Raw genomic sequence first — 18,170 nt, forward strand, 5'->3', positions numbered from 1 at the left:
TATTTTTTGTCTTTAATTTTGTCAATTTGATTAGTATGTGTCTCAGTGTATTCCTCCTTGGATTTATTTGACCTGAGCCTTTCTCTGTGCTTCCTGGACTTAAATGACAGTTCCTTTCCCATGTTAGGAAATTTTTCAGCTATTATATCTTCAAATATTTTCTTGGGTACTTTCTCTCTCTTCTCTTTCTAGGACCCTTGTAATGAGAATGTTGGTACTTTTAATGTTGTCCTAGAGATCTCTTAAAGACTGACCTCATTTCTTCTTTTTTAAAATTCTGATCCATGGCAGTGATTTCCACCATTCTGTCTTCCAGCTCACTCATCCATTCTTCTGCCTCAGTTATTCTGATATTTATTCCATCTAGTGCATTTTTTCATGTCAGTTACTGTATTATTCTTCTTGTTTCTTCTTTAGTTCTTCTTTAGTTCTTCTAGGCCCTCATTAAACATTTCTGTATCTTCTCCACCTGTGCCTCCATTCTTTTCCTCAAGATCTTGGATCATTTTTACTATCATTACTCTGAATTCTTTTTCAAGGAGACTGCCTATCTCAACTTCATTTAGTTGTTCTTCTGGAGTTTTATCTTGTTCCTTCATCTGGGACATACTCCTCTGTTGTCTCATTTTGTCTAACTTCCTGTGACTGTGGTTTCCATTCAATAGACTGCAGGGTTCTAGCTGCAGCTTCTACTTTCTGCCCTTTGGAACATGAGGCTGTCTAAGAGTCTTGTGCAAGATTCCTGGTGAAAGTACCAGCCGAAAGTGTACCTGCTCACTGGTGGATGGAGCTGAGTCTTGTCCATCTGGTGGGCAAGGCCATGTCAGAGCATGTGTTTACTGGGGAGCTACTTACTCAGGAAGACTTTAAGCAAACAATCTGCTGATGGGTGGGACTATGTTCCCTCCCTGTTGGTTGTCTGGCCTGAGGCATCCCAGCACCAGAGGCAACAAGCTGTTGGGTGGGGCCAAGTCTGGAGAGAAAATGGCAGCCTCCAAGATGGCTAACATCAATAAGGACTACCCAGGGCTGCTGCCACCAGTGTCCCTGTCCTCAGAGTGAGCCACAACCACCCATTCCACCTCCACAGGAGATCCTCCAATACTAGCAGGTAAGTTTGACCCAGTCTCTTATGAGACCACTGCTTTTTGCCCTGGGTCTTGGTGCACACAAGACCCTATCTACAACCTCTAAGACTAGACTTTTATTAGTTTTCCCCATTCCTGTGAAATGTGAGTGATCAAACACTGCTGGCCTTCAAAGCTACATACTCTGGGGACTCCTCCTCCTGTTGCCAAATGTCCAGGCTGGGGACCCTAATGTGGGCTCAGAACTTTCATTCCTCTGGGAGAACTTTTGTGGGTATAATTATTTTCTACTTTGTGGGTTGCCCACCCCATGTGTATGGGATTTGATTTTGTCATGATTGCATCCATCCTACCATCACATTCTGGTCCCTTCTTTGTCTCTGGATGTAGGATACCTTTTTTGGTAGGTTCCAGTATTCTTTTGTTGGTGGGTGTTCAGCACTTAGTTATGGTTTTGTGTTTCCATCAGAAGGTGTGAGCTCACGTACTTCTACTCTGCCACAGGCACACCTAAGGCCACACTGAGGTCAAGGGTAGAGAGTAAAAGTTTGTTTCTATTAAACAGGACGTGCTTAGGTTTTATTTCTCAACCTAGTCTAACAGTTTCACAATGTAGCCTATTCACATTTAGCATGAGGACAATTATATTGATTTGATTCCTTTCAACCAAATTTTTAAATCAAACTTAATAAGGATTAGTTTATATAGAATAAAATGTAATCATCAAATATGTATAATATGGTAAGTCTTGACAAATTTATACACATATAAAATCCCCCAAACAAGATATAAAATAGTTCTATCATCCCCTCAATGTTCCCTCAGACCTCCTTGCACGTAATCACTCTCAACACTGATCTTGTTTCTATCACTGCAGACTAGTTTGACAGAACTTGATTTAATGAAATCATACCGAGACACTTTTGTGCCTTGCTTCTTTAGATCAGCATGTTTCCAAGTACTGTGTGTATCAATGGCTTGTTCTTTCCTATTTCTGGGTAGTATTCTGTTGTATGAATATATAGACTATAACATGTCTATCCATTTTCCTGTTGATAGACACCTGGATTATGTAGTTATAGATGCTTATGAACAAAGCTTCTAAGAACACTTGTGTATAAGTCTTTGTGTGGACATTTCTCTAAAATAAATATATACTAAAAAAAGGAATCCCAGATCGAAGTATAGATACACACCTAAATTTAAAGAAACTGCCAAAGTGTCTCCTAAGTGGTTACATCAGCTTAGACTTCCATCAGCTAGGTATAAATATTTTCTGCTCTCAGATCTCCCAGTACTCCCACAGCCTTAACAATACATCCCTTCAGCAATATACTGGACTCTGTAAGTCAGAAAGACCTATTGCACTCCATGGATGCAACACTGTGCTTTTCAGATCTGCAACTTTGTGACCCTTGCACCTTGCTTTACTGGCCCAGCTACACTGCTTTCTGTGTCTAGAAGAATCACAACAGAATGTAGATCCCAGAGTTTCTTATAGGTCCCCAAAGCAAGCTGCTTCAACAGAACCATGGAACTTGTATTTAGGAGAGTCAGGGAAGCAAGTCTCATTCATTCTGCTATGTCTTTCCTCTCTATTGTTAAAGCCCATCTGAGTCTGGGTTTTCTTTTGCTTCTAACTGAAAGCATCCCAACTACTTATTTCACCAACTCCAAGATAAACATGTTTCTCTTAACAGCTCAGAAATCAGGATGCATTATAAAGCATGCAGTTTAAATGACTATTTTTTTCTTTCTCAGACATACACGAGATTCAGGTATATTTTACATTCAGTGGCATCTTAAGATACATTATATACACATGGCAAACCCTAAACCTCGTTGAATCCAACTCTCTGCTCACTTTGTATATGAAACCAAGCAGCTAAATAAGGCTAGAGACAAAACACTGAGCTCACTGGTCTCACTCCATACTTACAAACACATTTCTCAAGGAGGTTCCCAGCACTGTGGGAAAACCAACTCTTTCACATCCCTGGCCGATTCACTGCTATCCCTTATTATCGTTCACTTTCCAAACCCTCTTCCCTTTCTTCAATTTTAGCTGATGAGCCTCTGATTACTCCACTGTTTCATGTGTATTTGCCCCCAGTGGAATATAAATTTCATGACAAGGACTTTTGTCTGTTCTATTCATTATTCCTAGTGTCTAGAAGTATGTTTGGCATCCTAATAATACAAAGTGAATAGCTGTGGAAAGAAGAAATAAATCAGAAGAGATCTACATTTTTTTCCATTACTTTAATGCAAGTACCTTGCTTTCCCCTGGTTACAATGGATAGGGTCACACCCCTTAACTGGGTCCAGAATTCTTAAACACTACTCAGTCAAGGGCCTCACCAAAACAAACCTAATTCTAAACCTAGGCTATACTTTTCCTATCTACTGGATCAGCATAAGACAAGCTGTTGGATTTCCTTCTTAAAAAAAATAAACTCACCTCTCATGTTCTGCCTACTTTTTTTTCTTACATTTACATCAAAAGTCTTGTTAAGAAGAATTATCTACCCTTGGGAAATCCCTGGTGATCCAGTGGTTAGAACTCCACGTTTGCACTGTCAAGGGTGTGGGTTCAACTCCTGAACAGGGAACTAAGAGCCTGCAAGCTATGCAGTGCAGCCTCCCACCCCATCCCCCCAAAAAAAGTCTAGGGGCTTCCCTGGTGGTCCAGTGGTTCTGCCTTCCTGTGCAGGGGACACAGGTTCAATTCTCGGTCAGGGAACTAAGATCCCACATACTGTAGGAAACTAAGCCGGCACCCCAGCTAGAGAGCCAGCATGCTCAGCCAGCACGCTGAGTCCCTGTGTGACAACCAGAGAGCCCACGTGCCCCAACTACTGCACCTGCGGACTCTAGAGCCTGAGCTCGACAACCAGAAGCCAGCATACTGCAATTAGAGAAAGCCCACGTGCTGCGATGAACAGCTGGCACAATGCAATGAAGACCCAGCACAACCAAAAAAAGAATTATCTACTCTCAATGACAACACTCTTACCTCCTAATATCTTAACCCCATTCCAATGGGGTCTAACCCTCACCCCTCCTCTGAAATCCTTTTGTTAAGGTACAGAGGGGTAAATTTTCAGATCCCTTCTTACTTCAACACTTGAAATAGCTGATTATTACTTCCTCTTTTTTTGCATTTAATATTATGTTTTCTTCCAATTTTCTTGAGATATAATTGAAATACAGCACTCTACAGGTTAAAGGTGTACAACATAATTATTTGACTTACATACTTCATGAAATTATCACAATAAATTTACCGAACATCCATCACCTCATATAGACACAACATTAAAGAAACAGAAAAAAAAAGAAAAAACTTTTTCCCTATGATGAGAACACTTAGGATTTAGTCTCTTAATAACTTTTATATATAACAATCAGCAGTGTTAATTAAATGTATCATGTTGTATATCCCTAGTACTTCCTTGTTTATAACTAGAAATTAGTACCTTTCGAATATTTTCATTTAATTCCACCACCCTCCACACCCTGCCTCTGGTAACCACAAATCTGATCTCTTTTTCTGTTTGTTTTTGAAGTATAACAGAACTGTAACACATGTTAGTTCCTGTTACACAAAACAGTGTTTTGATATTTCTACCCATTTCAAAATGATAACAATAAGTCTAGTTTCGATCTCATCATACAAAGATATTACATAGTTATTGACTATATTCTTCACACAGTACATTTCATACCCATGAGTCTTTTGCAATCGTAAGTTTGTGCCTTTTAATCTCCTTCACTTATTTTCTCCTCTTACACTCTCATCTCCTCTACCAACCACCTGTTTGTCCTCTGCATCTACAACTGTTTTCTTAGGTTTGCTCATTTGTTTTTCTTTTTAGATTCTACATATAAGTAGAATACATTATTTATCTACTATTCAAACATACAGTATCTGTCTTTCTCTTATTTCACTTTGTGTAATACACTCCATGTTGTCACAAGTGGCAAGATTTCTTTTTTTTATGGCTGAATAATACTCCACCTCAGGTGGTGCAGTGGTAAAGAATCTGAGTGCCAATGCAGGAGATGCAAGAGACGTGAGTTTGATCCCTAAGTCAGGAAGATGCCCAAGAGGATGAAATAGCAACCCACTCCAGTATTCTTGCCTGGAAAATTCCATGGACAGAGGAACCTGGTGGGCTACAGTCCATGGGTCACAAAGACTCGGACTGAACACACATACACACAATATACATACATGCCACATCTTTATCCATTCATCTATTGATGGGCACTTAGGTTGCTTCCATATCTTGGCTATTGTAAATATTGCTGTATTTTTGTATTGTAAATTTGTATTTTGTATTGTAAATATTGCTAACTGGTGTTTTCTTTCATTTGGCTAAATACCCAGAAGTAGAACTGCTGGACCATATAGTAGTCTATTTTTAACTTTTGGGGAGTCTACAAACTGTTTTCAGTTTTCATTCCAATCCCAAAGAAGGGCAATGCCAAAGAATGTTCAAACTGCCACACAATTGCACTCATTTCACATGCTAGCAAAGTAATGCTGAAAATTCTCCAAGCTAGGTTTCAACAGTATGTGAACGGAGAACTTCCACATGTTCAAGCTGGATTTAGAAAAGACAGAGGAGTCAGAGATCAAACAGCCAACATCCGTTGAATAATAGAAAAAGGAAGAGAATTCCAGAAAAACATCTACTCCTGCTTTACTGACTACACCAAAGCCTTTGACTGTATGAATCACAACAAAATGTGGAAAATTCTTCAAGAGATGGAAATACCAGACCACCTTTCCTGTCTCCTGAGAGGCCTGTATGCAGGTCAAGAAGCAAGTTAGAACTGCAAAAACAACAACAGACTGGTTCACAATTGATAAAGGAGTACATCAAGGCTGTATACTGTCACCCTGCTTATTTAACTTCTATGCAGAATACATCATGCAAAATGCCAGGCTGGATGAAGAAAAAGCTGGAATCAGGATTGCCAGGAGAAATATCAATAACCTCAGATATGCAGATGACACCACCCTTATGGCAGAAAGCAAAGAGGAACTAAAGAGCCCCCTGGTGAAGGTGAAAGAGGAAAGTGAAAAAGTTGGGTTAAAGCTCAACATTCAGAAAACTAAGATCATGGCATCTGGTCCCATCACTTCATGGCAAATAGATGAGGAAACAATGGAAACAGTGACAGACTTTATTTTCTTGGGCTCCAAAATCATTGCGGACCGTGACTACAGCCATGAAATTAAAAGATGCTTGATCCTTGAAAGAAAAGCTATGACAAACCTAAACAGTGTATTAAAAATCAGAGACATTACTTTGTTGACAGAGGTCCAAATAGTCAAAGCTATGGTTTTTCCACTAGTCATGTATGCCCATGAGAGTTGGACCATAAAGAAGGTTGAACACCAAAGAATTGATGCTTTTGAACCGTGGTGTTGGAGAAGACTTCTGAGAGTCCCTTGGACTGCAAGGAGATCAAACCAGTCAGTATTAATGGAAATCAATCCTGAATATTCATCGCAGGGACTGATGTTGATGCTGAAGCTACAATATTCTGGCCACCTGATGTAAAGAGCAGACTCATTAGAAAAGACCCTGACACTGGGAAAGATTGAGGGCAAGAAGAGAAGAGGTGACAGAGGATGACATGGTTGGATGGCATCATCGGCTAAATGGACATGAGTTTGAGCAAGCTCTGCGAGGTGGTAAAGGACAAGGAAGCCTGGCATGCTGCAATCCATAGGGTCGAAAAGAGTCGGAAACAACTGAGAGACTGAACAATATACTGTTTGCCACAGTGGCGGCAACAATTCATATTCCCACCAACAGTGTACAGGGTTCCCTCTTCTCCACATCCTCAACAGTTCTTGTCATTTGTTGTCTTTTTTAAAATAGTCATTTTTGACCAGTGTGAGGTGATAGCTCACTGTGATTCTGATTTGCATTTACCTGATGTTAAGCATCTCTTCATGTGCCACTGGCGATCTGCATACTTTCTTTGGACAACTGTTTATTTAGATCCTCCACCCATTTTTCTTCATGGCAAACAGATGGGGAAACAGTGAAAAAAGTGACAGACTTTATTTTTGGGGGGTCCAAAATCACTGCAGATAGTGACTGCAACTATGAAATTAAAAGACGCTTGCTCCTTGGAAGAAAAGTTATGACCAACCTAGAGAGCATATTAAAAAGTAGAGACATTACTTTGCCAACAAAGGTCCATCTAGTCAAAGCTATGGCTTTTCCAGCAGTCATGTATGGATGTGAGAGTTGGACTACAAAGAGAGCTGAGCACCGAAGAATTGATGCTTTTGAACTATGGTGCTGGAGAAGACTCTTCAGAGTCCCCTGGACAGCAAGGAGCTCCAATCAATCCATCCTCAAGGAAATCAGTCCTGAATATTCATTGGAAGGACTGATGCTGAAGCTGAAACTCCAATACTTTGGCAGCCTGATGCGAAGAACTGACTCATTGGAAAAGACCCTGATGCTGTGAAGGCGGGAGAAGGGGACGACAGAGGACGAGATGGTTGGATGGCATCACCGACTCGATGGACATAAGTTTGAGTAAATTCTGGGAGCTGGTGATGGACAGGGAGGCCTGATGTGCTGCAGTCCATGGGTTCCCAAAGAGTTGGACAGGACTGAGCGACTGAACTGAACTGACCCATTTTTCAGTCACGTTGTTTTTTCATGTTGAGCTGTATGAGTTCTTTGTATATTTTGGATATTAATCCCATATTGAAAATACCATATGTGAATATGTTCTTATTCAGTAGGTGGCCTTTTTGTTTTCTTGATAGTTTCCTTCACTGTGCAAAAGATCTTTAGATTGATGTAGTCCAATCTGTTTATTTTTGCTTTTGCTTCCCTTGCCTAAGGAGACATATCCAAAAAAAAAAAAAAAAAACTAAGATTAATGTCAAAGAACATACTGCCTATGTTTCCTTGTAAAATTTTTATGGTTTTGTGTCTTATATTTAAGTCTTTACTCCATTTTGAATTTATTTTTGTGCATGGTGTGACAGTAGGCCAGTTTGATCCTTTTGCATATAACTGCACAGTTTTCATCATGTAATACCATTTATTAAAGAGGCTGTTTTTCCCCATTGTACATTACTGCTTCCTTTATCATAGATAATTGCCTATGTAAGTATGGGTGCATTTCTGGGTTCTATTCTGTTTCACTGATCTATGCGTCTATTTTTGTGCAAGTACCACACTGTTCTATTACCACAGCTTCACAGTATATATAGTTTGAAATTGGGCACCTCCCTCTTTCTTAAAACACTTTCTCCACTTGGTTAACCAAACCCTATACTCTGGACTCACAGGCAGCTTCTTCTCAGTCCCCTTTAAAAAGTCCAACTGCTTTTCCCAGTATCTAATTGTAGGAATGCCCCAAGGCTCCAATCTCAGTCTGCTCCTCAACCTAAACTAACTAGGTAAGCTGATCTCAAATTGTCTCCAAAGATTTAAATGCCACCTATATATATTTTTAACGAAAAAAATTTTCCTCTCTACGATGGGAACATGATTCTCCTGGTTATCTTAGGCAAAAGCTATGACCAATACAGACATATTCCCTACAAAAAATGACTATTTCATTTTTTTCCTTTCTAATGTTTTTATTATATTTTATTATTTTCTTATCTTATTGCAACTGATTAAGATCGCCATTACTACAATGAAAAAGAACTGGTGATGGTAAATATCCCTGTCTTGTTCCCTATCTCAGGGGAAAGCTTTCACTATTTCACCATACACTGTGATATTTACCCTAAGTTCTCTTTTATGAAATCTTTACCATATTAAGAAAGTATTTTTCCATCCTTCAAACAATTTTTTTAACCACTAATGAGTACTGTACTCTATTTCTTAAAAGAACGGTCCAAAAAAAAAAAAAAAAGAACTGTCCATCTAATGAAATGATCATTTGGTTCTTCTCATTTATTCTGTTATATCTACTTTAATTTCTCAAATAAACCCAACTTGGTCATTATTCTTTTTATATTTTGCTGAAAACAGTTTGCAAATATTTTGTTTTTTTTAATATGTTTGGTAAGTTAGACTGACCTGCTATGTCCATCCCTTATCAGGTTTTGACGACAAACGTATGCTGGATGCATAAAAACAAGGAATTTCACTTCCTTAGGCATAGAAGAGTCTGTGTAACACTGCTGCTATTTTACAAGAATTCACTATTGAAGCCATCTGGGCCTGAAGTTTTCTTTTTAGTAAGTTAGTTTTACTAGAGTTTGCCATTTCATCTATATTCTTCTAAATTTATTGGAATAAACTTAATAATATCCTCGTATGATAAGGATCTATAGTGATGGTCCCTTTATCATCACTGTTATCAGTAATTTCTATTTTCTTTCTCTTTATCAACCTCTCTAGCAGTTTCTCTTTATCAACCTCTCTAGCAGTTTATCAATTTTACTAGTCTTTTAATGCTTATCTTCATTAAACTGCTCTAATTATATCTTTCATATTAAATAAACTTCTCTCTTATCAATTTCATTCTCATAACTTTCTAGTATATTTTGAAGTGTTTTTACTATTTTTCTGAGTTGATAATTTAGACCACTAATTCAAACTTCTTTTTTAATATATGCATTTAAAGTTGTAACTTTCATTCTCAGCAAGGCACTAGTGGTATCCTCAAACTTTAAGATAAAATATATTCATTATAATTCAGTTTGAAATATTTTCAAATTACCAGAGTGATTTTTTTTCTTCAATTAATGAACATTAGAAGAATACAATCACTGTATAGTGCACTATTCTCTATATGTCAATTAGGCCAAGTGTTTTCAAATCTTTCTTTTGTTAACTACTGAGTGAGGAATATTAGTTATTCTTAACATCATAGATGTAAAAAGCTGGAAGAAAATCTGATGTGGAGCAGGCTATGTGCAGAGTCTTATAAAGTGTCTCCCCAATACTACTTAATAGTTTTAGGAAGAATTAGTGGGAAAATAATACCTCATAAAGGAAAATGAAATTTATATAAAAAGTAAGGGACAGACAGGCACTATATGCCTCTAGAAGTAACACCTAAGGCTACCCCTCCGCACCCAAGCAGCATCCTGGCCAAGGAAGTGTAGTCTGAATCTAACCATGAGAAAACATGAAACAAAAGCATGTTTAGTTGTCACGTCTTTTAGTCTCCCTGAGCCTTTAAAAAAATAATTTAAATTTTAGTTGAAATAATGTATTCATATACAGTCAATGCAGTGATTCCTTGTACACTTTGCCCAGTTTCCTCAAATGGGGATATTCTTCAGAACTACATTGATAAATCTATCTTATTCAGATTTCCAGTTTTACTTATACTCATGTGTGTACATGTGGGTGTGTAAGTTCTATATAATTTTGTCACCTGTGTATTCATGTATCCACCACCAGTCAAGACAGACAGTTCTAACAATACAAGGCTTCCTCACATTCCTCTCCTATCTTCTTTATACACTCCCTATTCTTAATCCTTGCCAATGGTTAACTGTTATTTTTTATCTTTATGTAATATCTCTCCGTTTCTGGTAATTTCCTATACTCTAAAATCTAACCTATCAAGTATTGGTAAAGCCATTCCTGCTCTTTTTAAAAGTAATGTTTATATGTTAGAGTTTTTCTATCCTCTTGCTCTCCACTTACCTACACTTTTGAACTTGAAGTGACTTTCCCACAAGCTGCATAACTTGGTCATATTTTTTATCCAATTTGCTTTTATATTTAAGGTAATTATTATACCTATGGTAACTACTGATACCCTTTCATAGACCACAGCCTTGTGGCAAAAGGACTGGCATAACTCCATGAAGCTATGAGGCATGCTGTGCAGGGCCATCCAAGATGGACAAGTTATGGTGAAGAGTTCTAACAAATGTGGTCCACTGGAGAAGGAAATGGCAACCCACTCCAGTATTCTTGCCTGGAGGACCTCATGAACACTATGTAAAGGCAAAAAGATTTGATACCGAAAGATGATCCCCCAGGTCGGAAGGTGTCCAATATGAGACTGGGGAAGAGCAGACGGCAATTACTAGTAGCTCCAGAAAGAATGAAGAGGCTAGGCCAAGGTGGAAATGATGCTCAGTTGTGGATGTGTCTGGTGGTGAAAGTAAAGTCCGATGCTGTACACAACAATATTGCACAGGAACCTAGAATGTTAGATCCATTGAATCAGGTAAATTGGAGGTGGTCAAGCAGGAGATGAAAGAGTGAGCATCAACATATTAGGAATCACTGAACTAAAATGGACAGGAATGGGTGAATTTAATTAAGATGACCATTATAACTATTAATACTACTGTGGGCAAGAATCCCTTGGAAGAAATGGAGTAGCCCTCATAATCAACAAAATAGTCTGAAATGCAGTACTTGAATGCAATCCTAAAAATGACAGAACGGCCTCAGTTCATTTCCAAGGCAAACCATTCAACATCACCGTAATCGATGTCTATGCCATAACCACTAACGGCAAAGAAGCTGAAGCTCACCAGTTCTCTTAAGACCTACAAAACTTTCTAGAACTAGCACCAAAAAGATGTCCTTTCCATCATGGGACTGGAATGCAAAAGTACCAAGTCAAGAGAAACTCGGAAAAATAGGCAAGTTTGGCCTTGGAGTATAAAATGAAGGCAAAGGCTAACACAGTTTTGTTAAGAGAACACACTGGTCATAGCAAACACCCTTTTCCAACAACACAGATGATTCTACACATTGACATCACCAGATGCTCAATACCAAAATCAGATTATGTTTTTTGCTGCCAAGATGGAGAAGCTCTATAAAGTCAGTAAAAACAAGACCCGGAGCTGACTGGCTCAGATCACCAGCTCATTGTTGCAAAAATTGAAGAAAGTAGGGGAAAACCACTAGACCATTCAGATATGACCTAAATCAAACCCCTTGTGATTATACAGTGGAGGTGACGAATAGATTCAGGGGATTAGGTCTCGTAGACAGAACCTGAAGAACTATGGACTGAGGTCCATAACACTATACAGGAGGCAATGACCAAAACCATCCCAAAGGAAAAAAAATCCAAGACAAAGTGGTTGTCTGAGGAGGCTTTTACAAATAGCTGAGTAAAAAAGAGAACCAAAGGCAAGGGAGAAAGGGAAAAATATACCCAACTGAATGTAGAGTTCCAGAGAATAGCAAGGAGAGATAAGAAGGCCTTTTTTTTTTTCCATTTATTTTTATTAGTTGGAGGCTAATTACTTTACAATATTGTAGTGGTTTTTGTCATACATTGAAGAAGGCCTTCTTAAATGAACAATGCAAAGAAATAGAGGAAAACAATAGAATGGGGAAGACTAGAGTTCTCTTCTTTTTGCCTTTTCATACTGTTCATGGGGTTCTCAAGGAAAGAATATTGAAGTGGTTCGCCACTCCCTTCTCCACTGGACCACGTTTTTACAGAACTCTCCACCATGACCTGTCTGTCCTGGGAGGACCTACACAGCATGGTTCACAGTTTCATTGAGTTAGACAAGCAAGGCTGTGATCCATGTGATTAGTTTGGTTAGGTTTCTGTGACTGTGGTTTTCATTCTGTCTGTCCTCTGATGAATAAGGATAAGAGGCTTATGGAAGCTTCCAGACGTTGGAGAGACTGACTGTGGGGGAAACCGGTTCTTATTCTGAGGGGCGGGGCCATGCTCAGTAAATCTTTAATCCAATTTTCTGTTGATGGGTGGGGCTGTGTTCCCTCCTTGTTGTTTGGCCTGAGGCCAAACTTTCAACCCAAGCCTCCAGAGGGGACAACAGAGGATAAGATGGTTGGATGGCATCACCGACTCAATGGACATGAGTTTGAGCAAGCTCCAGGAGTTGGTGATAGACAGGGAGGCCTGGCATGCTGCAGTCCATGGGGTCGCAGAGTCGGACACCACTGAGCAACTGAACTGAACTGAGAGTCCTCTTCAAGAAAATTGGAGATATCAAGGGAACATTTCATGCAAGGATGGGCACAATAAAGGAAAGAAACAGTAAAGACCTAACAGAAGAGATTAAGAAGAGGTGGCAAGAAGACATAGAAGAATTATACAAGAAAGGTCTTAATGACCTGGATGACAATGATGGTGCAGTCATTTACCTGGTGCCAGACATCCTGGATTGTGGAGTTAAGTAGGCCTTGGGAAGCATTACTACAAAGTTAGTGGAGGTGATGGAATTCCAGCTCAGCTATTTAAAATTCTAAAAGATGATACTGTGAAAGTGCTGCATTCAACATGCCAGCAAATTTGGAAAACCCAGCAGTGGCCAGAGGACTGGAAAAGATCAGCTTTCATTCCAATCCCAAAGAAAGGCAATGCCAAAGAATGTTCAAACTACCATACAATTGTGCTCATTTTACATGCCAGCAGGGTTATACTCAAAATCCTTCAAGCTAGACTTTAGCAGTGTAAACTCAGAACTTCAAGATACACAGCTGGGATTCAAAGAGACAGAGGAACCAGAGATCAAATTGCTAACATTCACTGGATCATGAATAAAGCAAGAGAATTTCAGGAAAACATCTACTTCTGCTTCACTGTGTGGATCACAACAAAGTATGGACAATTCTTATAGATGGGACCATCTTACCTGTCTTCTGAGAAATCTGTATGTGGGTCAAGAAGCAACAGTTAGAACCGGACATGGAACAACAGACTGGTTCAAAATTGGGGAAGGTGTACGACAAAGCTGTATATTATCACCCTGCTTATTTAACTTCTATGCAGAGTACATCATATGAAATCCTGGGCTGGATAAAGCACAAGCTGGAATCAAGATTGCCGGGAGAAATATCAATAAACTCATATGCAGATGATATCACTCAAACGTTAGAAACTGAAAAGGAATTAAAAAGCCTCTCGATGAGGGTGAAAGAGGACAGTGAAAAAGCTGGCTCAAAACTCAACATTTAAAAAACTAAGATCATGGCATCTGGTTCCACCACTCCATGGCAAATAGAAGGGGAAAAATTGGAAGCAGTGATAGATTTTATTTTCGTGGGCTCCAAAGTCACTGGGGATGGTGCCATGAAATTAAAAGATGCTTGCTCCTTGAAAAGAAAGCTTTGACAAACCTAGACAGCATATTAAAAAGCAAAGATAACACTTCGCTGAGAAAGGTTCATATAGTCAAAAATATGTTTTTTCCAGTAGTCATGTAACAATGTGAGAGTCAGACCATAAAGTAGGCTTAGTGCCAAAGAACTGATACTTTCAAATTGTGGTGCTAGAATGGACTCTTGTGAGTCCCTTGGACAGCAAGGAGATCAAACCAGTTAATTCTAAAGGACAGCAACCCTGAATATTCATTGGAAGGACTGATGCTGAAGCTCCAGATCCAATCCTTTGGCCAGCTGATGTGAAGAGTTGACTCACTGGAAAAAAAAAAACCCTGTTGCTGGGAAGGATTAAAGGCAAAAGGATAAGGGGAGGGAGATGAAGAGATGGTTAGACAGGCTCAACAGACATGAATTTGAGCAAACTCCAGGAGATAGTGAAGGACATATGAACTTGGTATGCTGCAGTCCAATGGGTCGCGAAGAGTCAGACACGATTTGGCAACTGAAAAACAAAACCTGGTAATAACATTTTACTATTTTGAATGAAATATGGAAACCTCACTTTCATTTAAGTCCTTTATCTTTACTATCTTAAGTATCATCACATTTAGTCTCAGATAGTTCTATGTTTTTGATTCAATCATCAAATATGACTGCTAAAACTCAGGAAGAAAAGGATTACAAGCATCCATTTGTTCCTTCTATTGCTCTCTTCATTGTTCCTTCTTCTTTCCGAATGCTCCAAGATTTGATCTCTTATTATTTCTTTAGGACTGCTAGCAACAACTTCGTTTAGGTTTTCATCATCTGAGAATGTTTTTATTTCCATTTAATTCCTGAGTGACAACTGTGCCAGATACAGAATTCACAATGGACAATTTTTATTTCAGCATTTTAAATATTGTGCCACTTCTACTGGCACCCATGGTTTCAGATGAGAAATCTACTGTTATTTGAATTGGTTGGTTATTTCCCACAGATAACTGCATCATTTCTATCTGTCCACTTTGAAGACTTCTTTTCTTTGCCTTCAGGTTTCTGGCCCTCTATTCTGTTCCACTTATCTATTTGTCTATTCTTTCACCAATACCACAATTTCTGATGGTACCACTGGTGCTTTCCAGTAAGCTTTGCTATCAGGTAGCATCAGCCTTCCAACTTTGCTCTCCTCCTTTAATCCTGTGTTGGTTAATCTGGGTTTCTTATTTTGCAATATAAACTTTAGAATCAGTTTTTTGATATTCACAAAATAATTTGCTAAAATTCTGAATGGGATTACACTGAATTTATAGGTAAAGTTGGGAAGTGATATCCTGACAAGATTGAATCTCTCTATCCACAGGTAACATCTCTCCATTTATTTAGTTCTTTGATTTGGTTCATCAGAGTTTTGTAGATTTCTTCACACAGATCTTATATATATATATATTGTTAGACGCATACTTAAATATTTCACTTTTGATAATACTGATATAAATGGCATTTTTTTCTGAATTCAAATTCTATCTCTTCATTGCTGATATACAGGAAAGCAACTGACTTCTGTATTTTAATCTTGTATCCTGTGCCTTTAGATATTTTTTAAAATTTATTTTTTAACTGAAGGATAATTGCTTTACAGAATTTTGTTGTTTTCTGTCAAACCTCAACATGAATCAGCCATAGGTATATATGTGTGTGTATATATATCCCCTCCCTCTTGAATGTCCCTCCCATCTCCCTCCCCACCCCACCCCTCCAGGTTGATAAAGAGCCCCTGCTTGAGTTTCCTGAGACATACATCTGTGCCTTTAGATTTTAACAGTTTAATTAAGACACGTGTGGTATAGATTTCCTTGGGTTTATGCTGTCTGTGATTTGCAGTTTCTTTGGTCTGTAGATTTGTTTCTTTTGTCATATTTGGTAACTTTTCAGCCATATTTCTTTCAAATATTCTTTCAGCCTCATCCTCTTTCCCTTTTCCTTCTGGGACTTCAATCACATAAATGCTGTATCTTTTGTCCCATAGATCATTTTTTCTAGTCCACTTTCTGTTTAGACTGGGTGACTTCTATGATTTTGTTCTCAAGTCCAATGATTCTACCATCTATTAATGATTGTCACTCCACTATTGAGCCCATCCAGCCACTTTTTCTGCTGTTGCTGTTACTGTCTTTTTCAGTTCTCAAATTTTCATTTGGGTCTCTCAAATGTCATTTTAAATTTCATTCTAATGAATTTTATTTGGTATGTTGCTAAGAATTTTTTATTTGTTTCAAGACATTTTTAACTGATTTTAAAGCATTTATATAACAGCTAGTTTGAAATTCTCAGAAAATTCCAACATCTGATTCATCGTTTTGGTGTTTGTTATCTTTTCTGATTCTAGTTGCAGTTTCTTTTGTTATTGATAGAACGAGTGATTTTCTATTGTATCTTGAACGTTCTGTCTAGCATGTTACACATCACTAATATAGGGGCTTATTAACATTAAATCTTTTATTTTAGTAGACCGTCACCCTGTATAGTTTTAGCACGTGGATCTTGGCCTACTTTTCTGGGCTGCTGCTCAAATGACAGGTTAATTTTCAGAGCCTTTGTGGTCTTATTTGGCCTGCTTTGTTTATCTGTTGCCACTAGACTCCCGCTGGTCCCTGGGGGCGCCACCTGACAGGCAAAAGGAGTTTCCCTGAGCCAAGCAGCCAAGATTCTCTTGGTGAGGAAAGGCTGTGATGGCCCAAAGTTGCCCCTCGGCTTCCCAGTGTCTCTGAGTAGAAAAGGCAAGTTTGAGCCCACAAAGAGGGTTCCCTGAATGTCCCCCTTGTTTAACTGATCCCTCCTGCCAGCTCCAGCCACCTGCCCCTGTGTCTCCTGGGTTGGGAGAAGCAGCTCAGGCCTTCGCAGGCAGAGAACTACGGACAAGGCCACTTGGAGCTGTGTCCTTGTTGCCAGCAGTGCCCACTCTGGGGTCTCTGGGCTGGGGAGGATACCAAGCCTTCAAGGACAAAGACGCTCCCCAGACTAGAATGCTTGCTACCGCAGAGTCTCTCCTGTCAGTTCTGCCGACCTGCCTTGCTAACTCTCAGCGAAAGAAGTCTCAGGACAGGTGGGGAAGGAGTGTGCTTCGTCTCAGCACTCATATTCAGTGAGGGCTCATAACTGATCCCCCTCGCCAACGGTATCAAATTTGCATGATGTTTACAGAGGGACTCTGTTTAGAGAGGGACTCTGATCTGGGGGAAGCATAAACTACCTGGAAAGTGTTCTGTTGCTAGGTTAGAGGGACTCAGGAAACACTAGATCTAGGTAGCCTTCTTTTGCAGGGCAAATGCAAAATGTCCTATGGCTTTCAGTCCTATGGTCCCAAACCAGCTCACCTTCCTAGGACCATTCACAGTTCTTTGGTTGTCTTCTGCACCAATTCCAGGACTTACAGTTGGATACATATGGGAAAAATGGGTATATACCATCTTATCTGTCCTGGATGTATCCCTATGAGTCTTCACAATTATCTATTTTCTCTTTTGATTTTCATTCAGTTCTTTCATTGTTATGTTTCTGGTTATTTTTTATTTATTTATTTTATTTTTTAAATTTATTTATTTGACTGCATGAGGTCTTAGTTACAGCACATGGGATCTTGTTCCCTGACCAGGGTTTGAACCCAGGCCCCCTGCATTGGAAGCACAGCGTCTTAGCCACTGAACCACCAGGGAAGTCCCTCTGGTTATTTTTTAATTGAATGACAGACTAAGCTTTGTAAATATTTACCATGCTATATATTACATATAGTTACACATAAATATATCTCATATTATCACTAAGAATATAAAAACTATACAGATAACCTGAATCAGTGACTGATGATACTGTCTTCCTCCAGAGAAGATTTACATCTGCTTCCAGCAAGCAACAAAGCTAGGAACAGATCTTAATCCAATCAAGGACTGAGGTGATTTGAAAGCTTGGCTTCAGCTTTTTGTGAGAGCTGATCTATTTTGAGTTCACCCTTAAGCATGAAGTACAGCCT

General features: G+C 39.0%; 1 protein-coding gene and 1 non-coding gene across 3 annotated transcripts in view; both read right to left on the minus strand.

Moving 5' to 3' along the window:
* Nucleotides 1–18,170, minus strand: part of ATRN (attractin) — a 187,714-nt gene that overhangs the window by 138,696 nt on the left and 30,848 nt on the right. The gene's annotated exons all lie outside the window — the stretch shown is intronic.
* On the minus strand, nt 17,784–17,856 carry TRNAG-UCC (transfer RNA glycine (anticodon UCC)). The gene has a single exon. It is a non-coding gene; the product is annotated as a tRNA-Gly (tRNA).

This window comes from Dama dama, chromosome 23, assembly GCF_033118175.1.
Source record: "Dama dama isolate Ldn47 chromosome 23, ASM3311817v1, whole genome shotgun sequence".
Classification (NCBI taxonomy): domain Eukaryota; kingdom Metazoa; phylum Chordata; class Mammalia; order Artiodactyla; family Cervidae; genus Dama; species Dama dama.